The following is an 18,079-nucleotide window of genomic DNA, read 5'->3' as shown; positions in this document are numbered from 1 at the left end:
CCTCGCAATCCAAAATAACAAAGTCTACAGGAAAAATGAAGGTAGATACCTTTACTAATACATCGTATAAAATACCAATAGGTCATTTTACCGACCTATCTGCCATTACAAGCCGCATGTTGGTTGGTGTAGGATCCCTCAACCCCAACTGTCTATAAATGTCTAGTGGCATCAAATTAATGCTATCCCCTAAATCACATAAAGCCTTAGCAAAATCTAAAGATCCAACCATGAAAGGAATAGTGAAAGCACCCGGATCTGCCTTCTTCTGTACCAAAGACCTCGTGGCAATCATACTACAATGATGAAAATTATCTTCCGGTTCATAGCTCGCTGCCCTTTTCTTTGTCAAAAGGTCCTTCATGAATTTGGCGTACACTGGCATTTGCTCCAGTGCCTCTACCAAAGGCACATTTATAGTCAGCTGCTTCAGCATGGTCATGAATTTACTGAACCTGGTGTCATCAGCCTTCTTCTTCAGTCTCTGAGGAAAAGGTGGTGGTAGATTTGGAAGAGTTTTCTCCACCACTTCCTTTTCATTGTGCTTTCCATTATCAATCTTTTTAGTCTGCTGACATCTAGGTATAGTATCATGAACGTTCTGATCCTAATTTTCAACTTCTACAGAATCATCACAATCTGCTTCAACAACATTCTCCTTCATACTATCAACCACAGGCTTGCCCTTGGATGGATTTTCCAACACCTTACCACTCTTGGTTGTAATAGCCAAACATGATCCATCTTTTCTTGGATTTTGCACAGTATCATTTGGTAAAGTGCCAGCTTTTCTTTGCTTGAATGCCACCGATAGTTGACTCATTTGTTGTTCCAGCTGTTTTATTGAAGTAGAATGCGAGTCAACTAATTGATTCATTGAGGACAAATCATTTTTAACTCAGATACTCCCGTGTTGGTTGCCTACACTTCTTTCAATAGCTTAGCCATTATGTCCTCCATGGACATCTTCCTAGAGCTAGGTGCAACAACTTCACGATTTCCAGGAGGGACATACAAACCACTCCTGTCATTCTTATTTTTCCAATTCCCTTGGCCTCGGTCCTTATATCCAAATTTTTCATAAATAGCTCCTATCTTGGTTTCCTTGGTCATTGCCTTGGAAACCCCCCTGATTATTCAAGTAATTTGCTTTCTCCTCAGAATCAGAGTCATCTCTTCCCTGTGATACAACAGCTTTGACCTTTTCTGTCTTTCCTAATAATAAATGCTTAGTAAGAAGGTCCATCTATGTTTTTATGTGAGCCATATCCTGGTCACATTCCTCTTCTCTTCGCCTCTGTTTTGCTGTCATGCCAATAGATACAATAAAGCTTGCTACCTCAGAATCCCTGGTACGCCAAGATCTACTCTGCTTTGTCATACGATCCATCATATTACATGCCTCAATAAAAGTAAGGTCCATGAGTCACCCACCCGCATCATTATCTACCACTGGCTTAGTCACCGAGTTCAAAGCCCTATATAATATTTCTATTAAGTGGACATTGGTCATCTGATGATTTAGGCACCGCATAAGCTTTTTCTTGAACCTCTCCCAAGTCTCGTGGAGAGCTTCAGTTGGAAGCTGTCTGAAATTGCTTATCTCATCTCTTAATTGTGCTCTCTTGGATGGCAGAAAGAATCTTTCTAGGAAAGCGTCTTTCAGTTGCCTCCAATTGGTAATAGAGTCAGGAGTTAGCCCGTTCAACTATAGAGTTGCCTCTCCAGATAGATACAATGGAAATAAGCGCAGCTGAATTGCATTCTGTCCAACCCCTGGATTGTCAAATGATTTTCATGTTAAGATAAAATTAATCAGATGCATATTCGGATGGTCGCCTACAAGTCCACCAAATAACCCTTTGAGTTACAATAGCTGGATCATGGTGCTAATGATATTGAACTTAGCTCCGGGTGCCAAGGGAGGAGGAATAACAGCCCCTGTGGCACCAGCCCCATCCAAGTCGTCATCATCATCATCAAAAGTAACTTGCATAGCTCTACATTTGGGTCTCATCCTAGCTTGACGATCTCTGTTGACATTCCTATTCACTGGTGCAGACACATCATCTACACGCCTTGGATTTAATAACTCATCATCACCCAGGTCCTCATCATCAAGATTTAGTACTCGACCTGGGTTATCAGCATTTTGTTGATTTAGTTGCGCAGCTACCAATGCAGCTAATCTAGCCTGCTCCTATTGAGTAGCTATCATTTCAGGGTCTCGTTGCGCATCCATTCTGCCAATGAGATGTGGTTCAAGATTTATAGGTAACAATGGCCGACCCGATCTTTCTGTATTTGGTATGCAATCCACTCAACCTGAACAAAACAAAAATGACAAACAAAAAGTAAAATTTGAGAATCTTTGACCAAAGGGTCTATTAACTATCACAAACTTCGTTGACAACTGTATTCCCCGACAACAGCGCCAAAATTTAATACGCCCAAATTACAACTCTCGTTAAAAAGTGCAAGCGGTCGCTGTCAAATATAGAACCCAACTAGGTTGGGTGTCGAATCCCACAGGGAATACTATGATCACTAAGTATTGCGATTATTATTAGACTGTTGATAGAAGGTTCCAAGGTAAGGGGGGTTTCAGTTTAAGGGCACAATAATATTATTAGTGTAACAATGAGATGATATGTGTAATAATATTTGATCACAGAGAATGACAAATTAGGGTTATGTCCACCTTGTAGCTTCTACTTCTCTATTAACTATGAGTAATAAGGATTTTATACATTCATGCACTTATAAAGAGATGTGTTCTAATTCTAAATCCAAGTGTTTCTCAACCATCAAGGATTTATTCACCTTAGTTCTCTCGAATCCAAAGTGTACAACCAATCGTACGAACTCTCCAAGTAGTTAATCCTGCTAAGACATTAATGTGTAAAATAGAGGTTGGAAACCCTATTTTCTTGTCACACTCTCTTTTCCAAATAGTAACTTTTCTATCGAACAAGTTATTGCTATAATGGCACATTCCCTATGTTTGCAACCACGAGAATTCAATCAAAACGAAGAAAGTAATGATATAAGTGGATTAACACATCATAAATTCAAAAACCCATAACAATAGAGAGGATACTACAAGGTTTTCATAACCCTAACAAATAAACTTAGCTACTCATGAATAAAATGGAAATCACAATAGAAATATTCATCATACCAAAACTTAGAACGATCTTAGTGGTAAAGATGAATAGCGTAAATAAGAGAGAAAAACATTTCTCTCTCTCTACGTCCTCAAGCTAAGCCGCTTTCTCTTGTTTTCAAAATAATACAGAATGTGAATAATCCCTAAAGATTCAGCCATAAGGCTTTTAATAACACCCTTCTCAAATAAATTGCTACTGCATCCTTAATTATTTAAAAATATTGAGTTTACCCGAGAAAAAGTTCCTATACATCACATTCAGTCCAAAAGCTGCTTTTCTTTTTATGTAAAGTTTCCTTTGCTATCCACAGGTCCCCAAAGTGCTGTAATCTTCCTCATTAGTACCTGAAAAGCATGCTAATCACATAGGCCAGCTCACTTAACTAAAAGTTGACTAAAAGTGCAAGAATTATGTATTTTATCCTAAAAACTTAGCTAAAACATGGGTAAGTTATGGTGCTTAGACGTATAAATATGCCCAACATCAGTGGGTAGATTATTACATTAAAGCTACACAACCAAGGTTAAAGTTTTAAATGCATGCTAAACCTAGTCCCTTTTCTCGGCATGGTATATATATGTATGTATCTGAATGCATATGGTTATTTACTTATATTTTAAATAATTGCGTTATTTTATCCTTATCCTGAGTACATGCTAGAGCTCACTTGCTAACCGTCTTCAAATGTTGTATCACAACTCAATGCACAAACTATCGATACAACTCCTCTTGCTCAATGACATGGATTCGGGTGAACATTCGTGTCCGACTGAATCCTCCATTTCATGCTATGGACTTCTTTTTATACTCTTTGTTATTTCTTGGACATAGGTGTAACGCCCCGAAATCAGGTCCCGAGACGTCACACGGTACTTAGGGTCAAAAGTGACCCTAAGCTAACCCTTCTACTAGCATAACTCGTAAGCAACTTAATAAAAATACAAATCAGCAGAAATTAACTCTTTTCTGAATATGATAGATACAAAAATGGAATTTTATAGGATTACAATTTTGCCATTACAACCAAATATGAAACAAAATACATCAACTTCTACTGACTGTCTATGAAGCCTCTATTACTACTGACTGTAGGTAGCCAGATCATGACTCCCGACTACCCCAACTCAATATGACTGAATAAAGAAAATACAATACTATAAATTCTGCATAACTAACCTAAGCCCTTGAATCAAAAGAACTTATCACCTGCTGACTGGATACCACGAACTGACTGGATCTGAAGGTGCAACTATACCTTGTACCTATATTCCGAGAAAATGTAGCCCACATACGAATATGTGGGTCAGTACCATGGAAAAGTACCGAGCATATGGGGGTGCAATATATATATAAAATAATATCTTAATATAATCACAGTTTATAAAACTATGCATGCTGATAAAGATGACTCACTTAGCTTGAATTAAATCATAAAAATCATGGATGAATAATACATGTAAAGTAAAATAATTGAGTCATTACAATACGTTCTCAATTCACTTTCATCTTAATTTCAAATCATCAAAACAATCAAATCTCATGTCAATTCTCATTAGAATATATTCATTAAATCTTTTACGAGTAATGACTTTCTCAAACCAGCCTTTTAAGCAAATATGTTTTCATCTCAGATAGAAGATTACACACACACACACATTGGGAGCCTCTTACAACTGACATAAGCCATGTGACCTACATGGAGTCCAACGTCTAACCCACATTGGGGAGAGCTGTCCTATACTTGCCATCTGAGTAGGACGTTAACCTTTGGTTCACTAGTGATCACTATATCAAGCAGCCTTAGGCTCACATCCTACGGGGGCACATAGTTCTAGGGAAGTACCAATCATGGCTATACCTCCCACTCGGTGCTAAATACTACTCCTAGACTTAGCTCCGATGATTTCAAAAGAAAACCCACAACAACACAATTCAGCAATTCATATCGGGAGACGTTATGCTACCCCTTTTTCATAATAAAATCAACATGTGGATTTCTTTTCTCATCCGAGTTCAAAAATAACTCTTTCAAGACCAAAAGGTCAAATCATTCAAATAACAAGGTGTGTATAACATATTACTTCACCAAAGATCATAATCTCAAAGAGGGTTTAAATCCCATATATCAACATTGAGCAAAATACTTCAAGATTCATACTTTATGTAGCAACCTTATATAATTCATACAAGATCTGAAATTTTAACTTTAAACATGATATTATCATCAAAGTTCATGGAATTCAACTTCAAGGCATCAAAATATCATAGTTTCTTGAACAAAATATAATATATAAGTTTCCATCTCAAATTCATAGTAAAGCATATAAAAAATTCATGTATATTTGTAAACACAAACATCAATTTTGGCACAAGAACGAAAGAAGGCTCTTGTTGAAAATCCCACATACCTTAAACTTGAAGCTTTGAATGAACTCTTGACCTTGGGACTCTATTCGTGAAAATAATGAGTGTTTCTTGTAGCCCTCGGAATGGGGATTCCGAATCTCGAAGAATTATTGAAAACTTATGGTTGAATCTTGAGATATTTGAATTTTTAGGTTGAAACCCTAATGAATGTTCTTGGTGATTTTGAGAGAAAGAAAACTTATTTTGGTGTTATGGGAGTTTAATCCCGTGTTATAGACATATATAGGGGTGTTTTTGGCACTTGGAACTGACTTAGGCAGAGCCCAAGTACTCGCACAAGCCAGGTTGGGCGGCGTCTAAAAAATCGCCTAAGTTTAGTTGGGCGGTGCCTAACCAATCGCATACCCTTACTGCCTCTCACGAAAATGGGAATAACTCTTCGCTCGGGTATTGGATTTTTGCGAAATTGGTATCGCTAGAAAGATAATTTAATTATCTACAATTTGATAGGTCTTGGGATGAAAAGTTCCATGTATATTATCAGATATACACGTTTGAAGTTGACCCTTATAGAATCAAAAGTCAAACTTTGGATGAATCAATTGGTCCTAGCTCAACTTTGTTCTAGGTCATTGCTATGAACATTTTTAACCTATAAACTACTCCATAGAGTAGGATAGTCATCATTAAACTTGTATTCACATTCAACTTAGTTGGATTAGAGCTTAGACGCATAAGATCGATAGTTAGAATTTTAGCACAAAAATACGGGTTATTACATTATTTCCCCCTTGGGAACATTCGTCCTCGAATATGGATAATGAAGCTGAAACACAGAGGAATCTCAGTCTTTAAGCTAACTTGTACAACTAATACAAACTGAATCACTGAATGTCAAACATAATGATTCACTGAACTGAACTGTATATACCTGATTTCTCATGAAAATAATTTTATGGCTAAGATAGAAACAAGAGTGTCAACTTATGAGTAACCATTACTTTGCACTAGATATGATCTCATGAGAATGGATGAGAGGTTTATGACATGAAAACTCGGGGTATTACAACATCCCCCTCTTGGAATCATTCTTCCCCGAATGATAATAATTTGATGAAAATACTAGGAAGAGACTGTGATACTATAAAGGATACTTACGAACTGAATCATGACTTACTATCTGAAACTAAAACTGATGCATGATCTGAGTAGAATTCATAATTTAATTGGACACAAACACATTGCCTCTTGGAATGTACATATGTATAAGACTGCGGATAGTAAGACTATCTAGAACATTAAGAATCTATAAGAGCTTAACTCCTTGCTTGCTAAACTAGACTGCAGGCTATATGGATTGGATTATACTGACTACCCATACTCAAATGGAGTATTTCTTCAGCACTTTTCTATGAAAGTTTATTGACATTAGGGAGCAAAGAATTTTGGGCATGCTCTGAACTAGACATTTGACTAAGGAATTACAACATTGATATAACTCTATAGCATGGAATGTAATTATATAACTCATAAACTAGGATAGGATTGCTAGGTCGTAGACAACGCAACTTCTTACTTTCAAGCATAGCATCACTTCTCAAATGCTCTCTCAACTATACTATTCCCCTTAAATACCATACTCATTCGATTCAACTTATAATTCTCATATTGGCACTGCGAAATCTTTCTACTAAGGTCTAAACTAAACTAAGTTTCCTCACCATGATCAAGCCTAACACTAAATCACAAGATACAACATGCCAAACCACAATGCTAGTCTAAACCATAAGGTTCAATATTCTATATCTTCTTAGAGCTCACACCCTAAGTATAACATGCCTTACCACTTCAATGAATAATTTAAAACTCTTGATATGGATTCAGTAGTGCATATTGCATTCATCATCTTACACCCAACATGACATTCAAGCCTATCATTAAAAATCACATATAACTTTAAGGCAAATAGCCTTAAAGGCATACTTCGCATGTTCTCTAAACCTTTATCAACAACAATTTTCTTGTACTATTCTTAAAAACATACACACAATTTCTAACTAACCATGACATGTATCAAAGACTTGGCCTCAATCTTACTTCACACTTTAGCCTTAGATAGAAAAGCATAAATAATCTTTCTTAATGAGGGTCATCAACTCTCTCACATATAAACCATTGCTTATCCACTATCATCACCACTATCTAAACATAGGAAGAGGTCACTGAAGGGCTAACACATATGAACCAGAAGCACGAAAACTACAGTACATAACATTAACACTTATCTTTATCCTGAGGAATAAAATATCAAAGGCATGCATTCGTTAAAGAAATCTAAGCTGAGGACATGCATGATATAATGCAAACTTCACTAGTATCATGAGTTTAAAAATTGGTCATAGTTTGAAACATGAGTTTATACTTATCATGAGATATTCAACATAAGACTGGAGTTCATAGATTCATAAGAGATAATGCGAATCACAGAGTGAAGTTGTTACATTCTAGCTAGAAGCTGAGAATGGACTTGAGCACACATAATAGGTATGAGCATAGGCCTGTGGCATGGATTTTTCAAGTAAGTGATGGATTTTATGTTGTAATGACTGAAATCCAAGGAATACTCTAGAGTAAGAAGGGATCACTATATCACCATAACTCATTATTGACATGTATCACAATCTAATTATCAAAACTTGATTTGGTTCACTAACCGTCTCCCCCTTAGGTCAAAGTTGGTATTCTAAGTATGATGGTCTACTCTATATCCTCAAGATTAAGCCATAATTTCATCATTCTATTATCTACACATAAATGCTAAACTCACAAGAATGAACGAATTTTGAACTTACCGACTCCATTCTTGAACAACCCATCCATATGCCATCCTTAATTCCTATCTTCAATAATCATCATCAAAGACTTACACTCTTATTTGCAACTATATCCAAATCTCTAATCACATAATCATAGCCTACCAAGATGACACTTCTATACTTATATTTTTTCCAAACAATGAGAATAAAATCATACTAAAAAGACTCAACATCTTCAATCATAACTCCTTAACTTAGCTATCAAGAACAACATAAATTATATAACTAGCCTTTCTCCACCTAGCAACTCAATGTTACTACTAACCACACAATATGCAATAATCCTCAAAAAAAATAATGCAGCCCCATAGCTCCTTGGGCACACCTCTACATTATACTTAATTACGAACATATGATCTTACACTTTTGCATACACTGTTCAGGCCTACTAGATCACCTCCATATAACTAGCATCAACCACCGAACCATCAACTATTCAAACTTAATGTCTAGAGCTAAACATGATTTATAACCCAATCTCATACACAATTTTCACTTCAAAACTATAGAACACAACATTAAGAAAAAAACTAGTACACAATGACAATCGATCATAATCATATGGCCTATCTTATTAATAATCTGTTAACACATCCTCCTTCTTCACATCATTACTATTTACCCATGTTCACACCTAAATTACTTTCTTAGCTCTATAAATTTTAACTAAACTTCCTCTTGCAATCTAAGCCTAAATTAACAATACTCAACCACCAAGTACTTCCATCATAACCTATACTTTCCTAGCACAACAAATACCATCAATAACTTTTTTCATACTTCAAACATACAACAATCCACCTTAACTAATAATCTCCTTCTCTAACTTCACTAAACTAACAAATAAGGGCATATCACTTCATTACTAATTCAACCATACGCAAAAATTCAGCTATACATATTTAATAAATCGCCCTTACCACTATTCTTGCCACTACACTTCTAAACCCACAAGCTCAACTAACACAAGACTTTCAACTAACCGTTACTACTTCTGTCACTACACAGAAACCCACACTTTTAACTAACACTAGAACAACAAGATAAATAACAAGTTTCTAGTAAATCGAAATAGGCCTCACACGGCTTCACTAGGCTCTGGTTTTGTATTCTGAATGAGAAAATTAGATGAATAACAACGCAACTATGCTAGTGAATCAAAATAGGCCTTACACGGCTTCACTAGACTTTGATTTTTCACAAACATAATGATAACAAGATTACATAATAAAAGAGATAGAAACTTGACACATAACATTCAATGATCTAAGAATACACCTTACTCTATCTTAATTAAATAACTCATAAGAACAAGGGTATAACTTGAAATCTGATAGACTTATAACATACTAGAAGGCTCCTCTCAAGCCGCTTTATAAAACTTCTGCAACCTCTACTAGCAATTATAAAAGCATTATCTGGGGAGGAACTGGAACTTGCCGAACATGTTACTTCAAGGACATAGATAGAGAAGTATAGATTATCATTATGGATTATGAGGAGAAATTCGAAAGCACTTCTGACTCAGGCTTTGTGCCCGATTTCTATAGGACTGATAAAGCACTTCATTTTTTAGAACTCAAAACTACTGACAGGATACTTTCTAGCTTTCTTACAGTCCCATAACTATCTATGGAGAATGAAGCTCAACTATTTCTGATACCTTCGAAATGAGGCAGAGTTGGCCAGAATAGAGTAAGATAAAAATTTATATAATTTTATTAGAGAACCTTTTCATGGCACGATCCTAGACTTAAAAGAAGGGAAACATTTCCTAAATGCCCTGTAGCCTCTCGAACAAAAGTACAGACGTCTCCATACCGTTCCACAAGACTCTACTAGACATGGCTTCATAGACACCCTAGGACACTTGAACTCTGAGCTCTGATACCAAATTTGTAACGCCCCAAAATCGGGTCCCAAGATGTCACACAGTGCTTAGGGTCACAAGTGACCCCAAGCTAACCCTTCTATTGGCATAACTCATAAGCAACTGAATAAAAATATTAATCCATAAAAATCAGCAAAAATTAACTCTTTTATAAATATAATAGATACAAAAATGGAATTTTACAGGATTACAATTCTGCCTTTACAACCAAAACTGAAACGAAATACATCAACTTTTACTGACTGTCTATGAAGCCTATACTAGTACTGACTGTAGGTAGCCGGATCATGACTCCCTACTACCCCAACTCAATACGACTGAATAAAGAAAATACAACACTATAAACTCTGCATAACTAACCCAAGCCCTTGAATCAAAAGGACTCATCACCTGCAGACTAGATACCACAAACTGACTGGATCTGAATTTGCAACTATACCTTGTACTATATTCTGAGAAAATATAGCCCACATACTACTATGTGGGTCAGTACCATGAAAAAGTACCGAGCATATGGGGGTGCAATATATATATAAAATAATATCTTAATATCATCAAAGTTTATAAAATTATGCATGCTGATATAGATGACTCACTTAGCTCAAATTAAATCATCAAAATAATGGATAAATAATACATGTAAAGTAAAATAAACAAGTCATTACAATATGTTCTCAATTCACTTTCATCTCAATTTCAAATCATGAAAACAATCAAATCTCATGTCAATTCTCTTTAGAATATATTCATTAAATCTTTTAAGAATAATGACTTTCTCAAACTCAGCCTTTAAAGCAAATATGTTTTCATCTCAGATAGAAGAGTACACATACATAGACATTGGGAGCCTCTTACAACCAACATAAACCATGTGAGCTACATCGATTCCAACATCCAACCAACATTAGTGAGAGCTGTCCTATCCTTACGATCGGAGTAGGACCTTAACCTTTGGTTCACTAGTGATCACTATATCAAGCAGCCTTAGGCTCATATCCTATGGGGGCACGTAGTTCTAGGGAAGTACCAATCATAGCTATACCTCTCACTCGGTGCTAAAGACTACTCCTGGACTTAGCTTAGATCATTTCAAAAGAAAACCCACAACAACACAATTCAACAATTCATATCGGGAACCGTCATGCTACCCCATTTTTCATAGTAAAATCAACATGTGGATTTCTTTTCTCATTCGAGTTCAAAAATAACTCTTTCAAGACCAAAAGGTCAAATCATTCAAATATCTAGGTGTGTATAACACATTACTTCACCAAAGATCATAATCTCAAAGAGGGTTTAAATTCCATATATCAATATTGAGCAAAATACTTCAAGATTCATACTTTATGTAGCAACCATATATAATTCATACAAAATCTGAAATTTTAACTTTAAACATGATATTATCATCAAAGTTCATGGAATTCAACTTCAAGGCATCAAAATATCATAGTTTCTTGAACAAAATATAATATATAAGTTTTCATCTCAAATTCATAGTAAAGCATATAAATTCATGTATATTTGTAAACATAAACATCAATTTGGGCACAAGAATGAAAGAAGGCTCTTGTTGAAAATCCCACATACCTTAAACTTGAAGCTTTGAATGAACTCTTGACCTTGGGACTCTATTCGTGAAAATAATGAGTGTTTCTTGTAGCCCTTGGAATGGGGATTCTAAATCTCGAAGAATTATTGAAAACTAATAGTTGAATCTTGAGATATTTGAATTTTTAGGTTGAAACCCTATTATATGTTCTTGGTGATTTTGAGAGAAAGTTAACTTATTTTGGTGTTATGGGAGTTTAATCACGTGTTATAGACATATATAGGGGTATTTTTGGCACTTGGAACTGACTTAGGAGGTGCCCAAGTAATCGCACAAGCCAGGTTGGGCGGTCCCTAACAAATCACCTAAGTTTGGTTGGGCGGCACCTAACCAATCGCATACCCTTACTGCCTCTCACGAAAATGGGCATAACTCTTCGCTCGGGTATCGGATTTTTACGAAATTGGTATCGTTGGAAAGATAATTTAAGTATCTACAATTTGATAGGTCTTGAGATGAAAAATTAGATTTATATTAAGATATATACACGTTTGAACATGTCCCTTGTAGAATCGAATATCAAACTTTGGATGAATCAATTGGTCTTCGCTCAACTTTGTTCTAGGTCATTGCTATGAACATTTTTCACCTCTAAACTACTCCATAGAGTTGGATAATGATCATTAAACTTGTATTCATATTCAAATCATTTTGATTAGAGCTTAGAAGCGTAATATCGATGGTTAAAATTTTAGCACGAAAATATGGGTTATTACAATAGGTTTTGGCTATGGTCGGGGGAATATCCCGATATATGTTTTTGGATTTCTGTTAGAGGCTTTTTGTAACTACTATGGGCATTGGTGGTGTCGATATTGGTGTTAGCCTTGGCATTGGTATTGGTATTTGGGTTGACACCAGTTGAATATTTTGTAGGATATTTGGTTGATTTTTGTCATGAAATTCTTCAAATGTCTTTCAATTTATTATATTTTTTCTTGTTATATGTTCGGAATTCATCCGACATAGGGTTCAGGGAGGTTATGGTTGGGTATTAGGGGCAGTCTCTGATCTGGGTCGTACTTGAGATGCCCGACATTACTAGGCCTTGGTTTGGGTCACTTCAAAAACCATCCCAACGGAACAAACCCAAAAGACTTATGAAATGAATCCAAGATATCTCAACATCAATATCAAAATTGCCATCGAATGATGAAATAGCCACAAATGAAAAATGAACCTCAAATTAGTTCATGACACGAACGGGTTACATCAAAAAATAATAGCCAAATAAGAATCCTTCGCAACTAAAGAGAAGAGTCTAAGAATCATGAACTCAATAATGTAAAACATAACTAAATGGCTGACTCAAAAAAACCATATAGAAATATGGAAGGTCAACTTACCATCGATACAAGAATGCATCCCCGAATCAATCAAATAGATCTAACCAAGAGGGAACAAAGTCAACCTAGCCTTGCTAGGGGAAAAAATCATCGAATCGGGCTATCTACACAATCCACTGAATTATATCACAAAAAAATTAAAGTCTAATCAGTTAACACTAGTTTTTGAAGCTACCTCACAAGGATCAACTTCATCAAGAAATAATATCAAATAATATAAAGAACCTCACACAGTGGTAGCAACAACAACAACAATATCAATATCAACATACTAATTTGGCAGTACAAAAAAGAACATCAATATCATGTACCACTCAAGGGACACAATAAGGCCAATGTTCATAGATTAAGGGGACTCAAACCCAAAAACTACACCCATAGGGGAAAATATCAATACAGATCTATTCCATCCACTACTAAAAGAAATAAACCATGGAGTAGTAACATAATCATGAATTCAATAATAATGAACATAATGACATATATAAATTCATAAATCCATAGAAACATCAATAGGTATGAAAACCCTAATACACATAATAAGAGATAAAGATGCAAAATAAAAGCACACCAATCGTGGAGACATCCACAATCACATGCCTGATAGGCTAGGGAAAATATATCTGAATAGAACCAACTCAGACCGAATGACTGAATTATTAATTGAGGTGCCACACACACTGTCTATAACTGAAGATGCCACAACATTATGAGGATGATCTAAATAGGCTAAATGACTAGAAATCCTGTGTCGGGGATACTCTCTAGACTAGCAGTCAGTTTTTCTGTAGTTGTAACAACCCTTAAAGCATAAATAGCCTAAATGATGCTGAGAGAAATCCATAAATTTATGTAATTAATTTTGATATCACAGCCTATCTCGAAACTATAAGCTAGTAGGGGATATTTGCTAACTCCAGCTAATAATCTACCTCATACTTTAGGCATTCTTTGAACTAGTGTCTTATCACAACATAACCAAACCTAGATCCTAAAATACTTTGAGATACTGCACCTCATAATATAGAATGGTCACCATGGCCCGAAGAACCATGTCACACTCCACAAGTCTGATGGGACTCTGCCCACTATGATCAACATGACTAATCTTAGAACTACTCTTAGTATAGAATATTGTCTGTGTAGAACTGATAGATTGTAAGTGAGGCTGAACTCTATTGGAAGAATCCTAACTCCTGAATAAAATACCAATAACACTATACTGAAGGCATGCCTCTTGCTGCCATTTTCATAAGTCTCCATGCATACTCTCTATTGTTCTCTTATAATTAACATCCGGAGGGAATAAAGACTCAACTGCTATCTAGTGCTCCGACGATAAACGGAGTTAAAATATTAATCCTCTTACACATACTTGTACCAATGTCCAATTAATAAGGATATAACATGGGAATATTCCTGAACCACACGAGAGATTCAATCTCATACTCAAAATTGGTGAAAACCCTAACAAACACCAATAGACTCTATTCTCATCTGAGGGATGCTCGATAAATCAACCATTATTCATGGATGAGAGGGATCTATAATGAATTTAGAATTCCCAATGCCTAACCATTAAATTTAGTCATAAGATAAACTAGAGATATTGCAATGTTGTGCTAAAATTCTAAAAACTTTTATTGAAATATCGTCCACATTTATCATCAATATTGCATCATCTTTTGGGGTAGAATAAAATCAAGAATGTGTTCATGGTTCATAGAAAAAAAGATACACAGTAATCAATCAAGAAGTAAATTTCCAAAAATATCCCTATAGCCTGCTAAAGATAGGTTACAAATGTCTCCCTTAGATCTGTTGGACTCTACTAACACATAGCTCTTGTACTAACGCATTTGTGAAAGCTAGGTTCTGACCCCAATATTCCACAACCGAATTTCTTAGGACATGATGGTGCCTACCATAACTCACCAATAGGTAAGCCAACCCATAGTTTGGAACGGCTAGTAACAAAATACTAAATAATTTAATGAACTGAATGTGGAATGAATGAAAGAAATATCAATACATAATAAGATCCCAAAACCTATTGGTATCAGTACAAGAGCTTCTATTATAAGAAGAGTACAAAAGTTAAATATCAAGAAAAATAAACTAATACAACTTATGTATACAACATAGAGACTAGTCTAATACATAAGAGAGAGATAAGTAATTTTTCAAACGTCAGGATCTCACTCAATGTCTCTGAACAATGGCTTCACCGTACGTTGCACATATCAATGACGATAACCCTTAATATGATCTTCAAGCTACAAAAGTGTAGTTTGAGTACCAAAAAAATGGTACTCAGTTGGCAACTACCAACTGAACTCCAAAGATAAAGAAGATATATCCAACATATAAATAGAATGGAAATTAACCAAGAGTCCTAAAATCATATAACAATTTCATGAGATAATAAGAAACAATTATCTTATTTATGTCCAATAGTCTAAATTAATCAGACTAAGGTAGTATTAAGGGTGAACTATCCTATTCCAGCTATATTTAATAGATGTCAATGCTCAACTATATATCTGAGGCCTATATACGAATAAAAGGCAAACAAAGATATATAAAAATATACAAGGCAAAAAAACAACCATACAAAATGATCAAACAAAGGAAGGGATATACGGTGGTACCATAGCTTTATATAGCTATATATATATATACACAAATAAACGTACGGTTACCTCAAAGCATAACCTAGATCATCATGTATTTATTTAAAGACCTTATTATAATACTATTAGGATTTAATACTATTGTACTAAAGGTTTTTAATCCACATGGTTATACATGAAAAATCATGGACAATAATGCAATCAGAAGTTAGAAGAGGCAGAAGACAAAACTCAAATATTGATACTGGATCAATGACCAATCTGTCATAAGCTACACATAATAATGATTGTTATAATGATATTACCAATACCAATAACAACATAAATAACTGACTACTCTGACAACCAAATATCTAGCCAAGGCTCTGCGTACTGCCACTACCCAAGCTCAAAAGGTACAATAAACGTATAATAATAAAAGGCATATTCGTTACCTATATCTATTTAACCATCCTATACCGACTGATATACATAGAAACAAACTGGTGATAGATGATATGAATACAAAAATTAAAGAAAGGTACACCATCAATATATCAATCTCATCATCATAACAATATGCATAATAATGGTCTTCATTATAACCATCATCACTGTAATCAACCTCCATCCTTGTCAGATATAAATAACATTACAGTAATATTCTCCAGCCTTGTCAGGTACTAATAAATCATCAAAATATCATCCAAACTTATCGGGTATCAATATCATCAAAACAAATATCCTCTAACCTTTCTGGGGATAAATATATCATTACAGTTATCAATACATAAATATAGACATATCATTGGTGAGCAGACTTAAGCCATGGGTAAAAAGAGGGTAAATCTACAATCTTGTTTCCCAGAGTTACCTTTTGGAGTAAGTCATTATAAAAGTGTAGAAGTGGATTGAATCATAGATATGACCTCTAATTATAAGCCTAACCATTCCTTCAAATAATCATTAATTACTAAATAGCCTATATCTACATCTAGTCAAGATTTACCGCTATACCATGATCGCCAATTAACCAATGATCATTCCTAACTATCATAATCTCACTAGTCACCATCCAGCAAAAGTCTACTAACCATCATTTAGACACTTAATTATATATCAACTAACATATCTTATTATCTAGAATCATTAATTCACAAATCCTCGTATTACAACAAATCAACATCATAAACTTCGTCATCAATAGTAACTAATCAGCACATATTATTAACTTGTCATCATCATTAGTTACATATAATAAATGACTGCTAGCTACCATATTTCAACTAATCAAGGTTCATTAACTAGTACATTAGATTTCTAGCCATCACGTACTATAGTCACTTAATAGACAACAAGTTACTTTATAGCTTAAACCTTATATAGGAAGAACAGTCATAAGCTCGTATTTGAGATAGAATCACATCAATTACTGATAAAATAATCATGAATATCTTGTATCTATGTATGCCATCACCAGTATCCAAGTCAATAAAGTCGTAAGAAACATATTGTATCTTCCTCTATCCCATACTAGAAATATGTGTAATAAACATATATATGTATATTTATACACTAAAATCATATCCTTTACAAGGATAATTACTTCCCGGATGTCCATTTTATAACCTAACATGACCCTTACCCAAATAACATATCCAGAAGAATCATAACTTTATAATCGCGACCTTATCCCCACATACATGTCTAAAACCCATAACGATAACCGTATTTATAAGTCATACCATATCTATAATCATCTTACATAGAAGAGCCATATCAAATCTAGGAGGCGTAATATTGATAAGCATATCACATCTATAAGACATTTTATTTGTATTGGTTATACAACATTACTATAAAGAATATCACCACTTTAGGCCATTTATCATATCTAAGAGGAATATCATCTCTGTAGGCCCAAAAATCATAACTAAGAGAAAAATCATCTCTATAGGCCAAATAATCATAATTAAGAGAAAAATCATATTTGAGGCTCAACAATCATATCTAACAGGAAAATCATCTTTATGTGCCAATAATTATAACTAAGAGAAAAATCATCTGTAAAGGTCCAATATAACATCTAAGAGGGAATAGTATCTCTAAAGTCCCATTATCATTTCTATAAGGAATAACATAGCCATATATCAAGACCCGAGCCGACGCCCTAGCCGCGATAGGTATCCCAAACTATGACGGCCT

This window comes from Capsicum annuum, chromosome 5 (genome assembly GCF_002878395.1).
Source record: "Capsicum annuum cultivar UCD-10X-F1 chromosome 5, UCD10Xv1.1, whole genome shotgun sequence".
In the NCBI taxonomy this organism is placed as follows: Eukaryota; Viridiplantae; Streptophyta; class Magnoliopsida; order Solanales; family Solanaceae; genus Capsicum; species Capsicum annuum.
Note: the sequence above shows the minus strand (reverse complement) of the source record.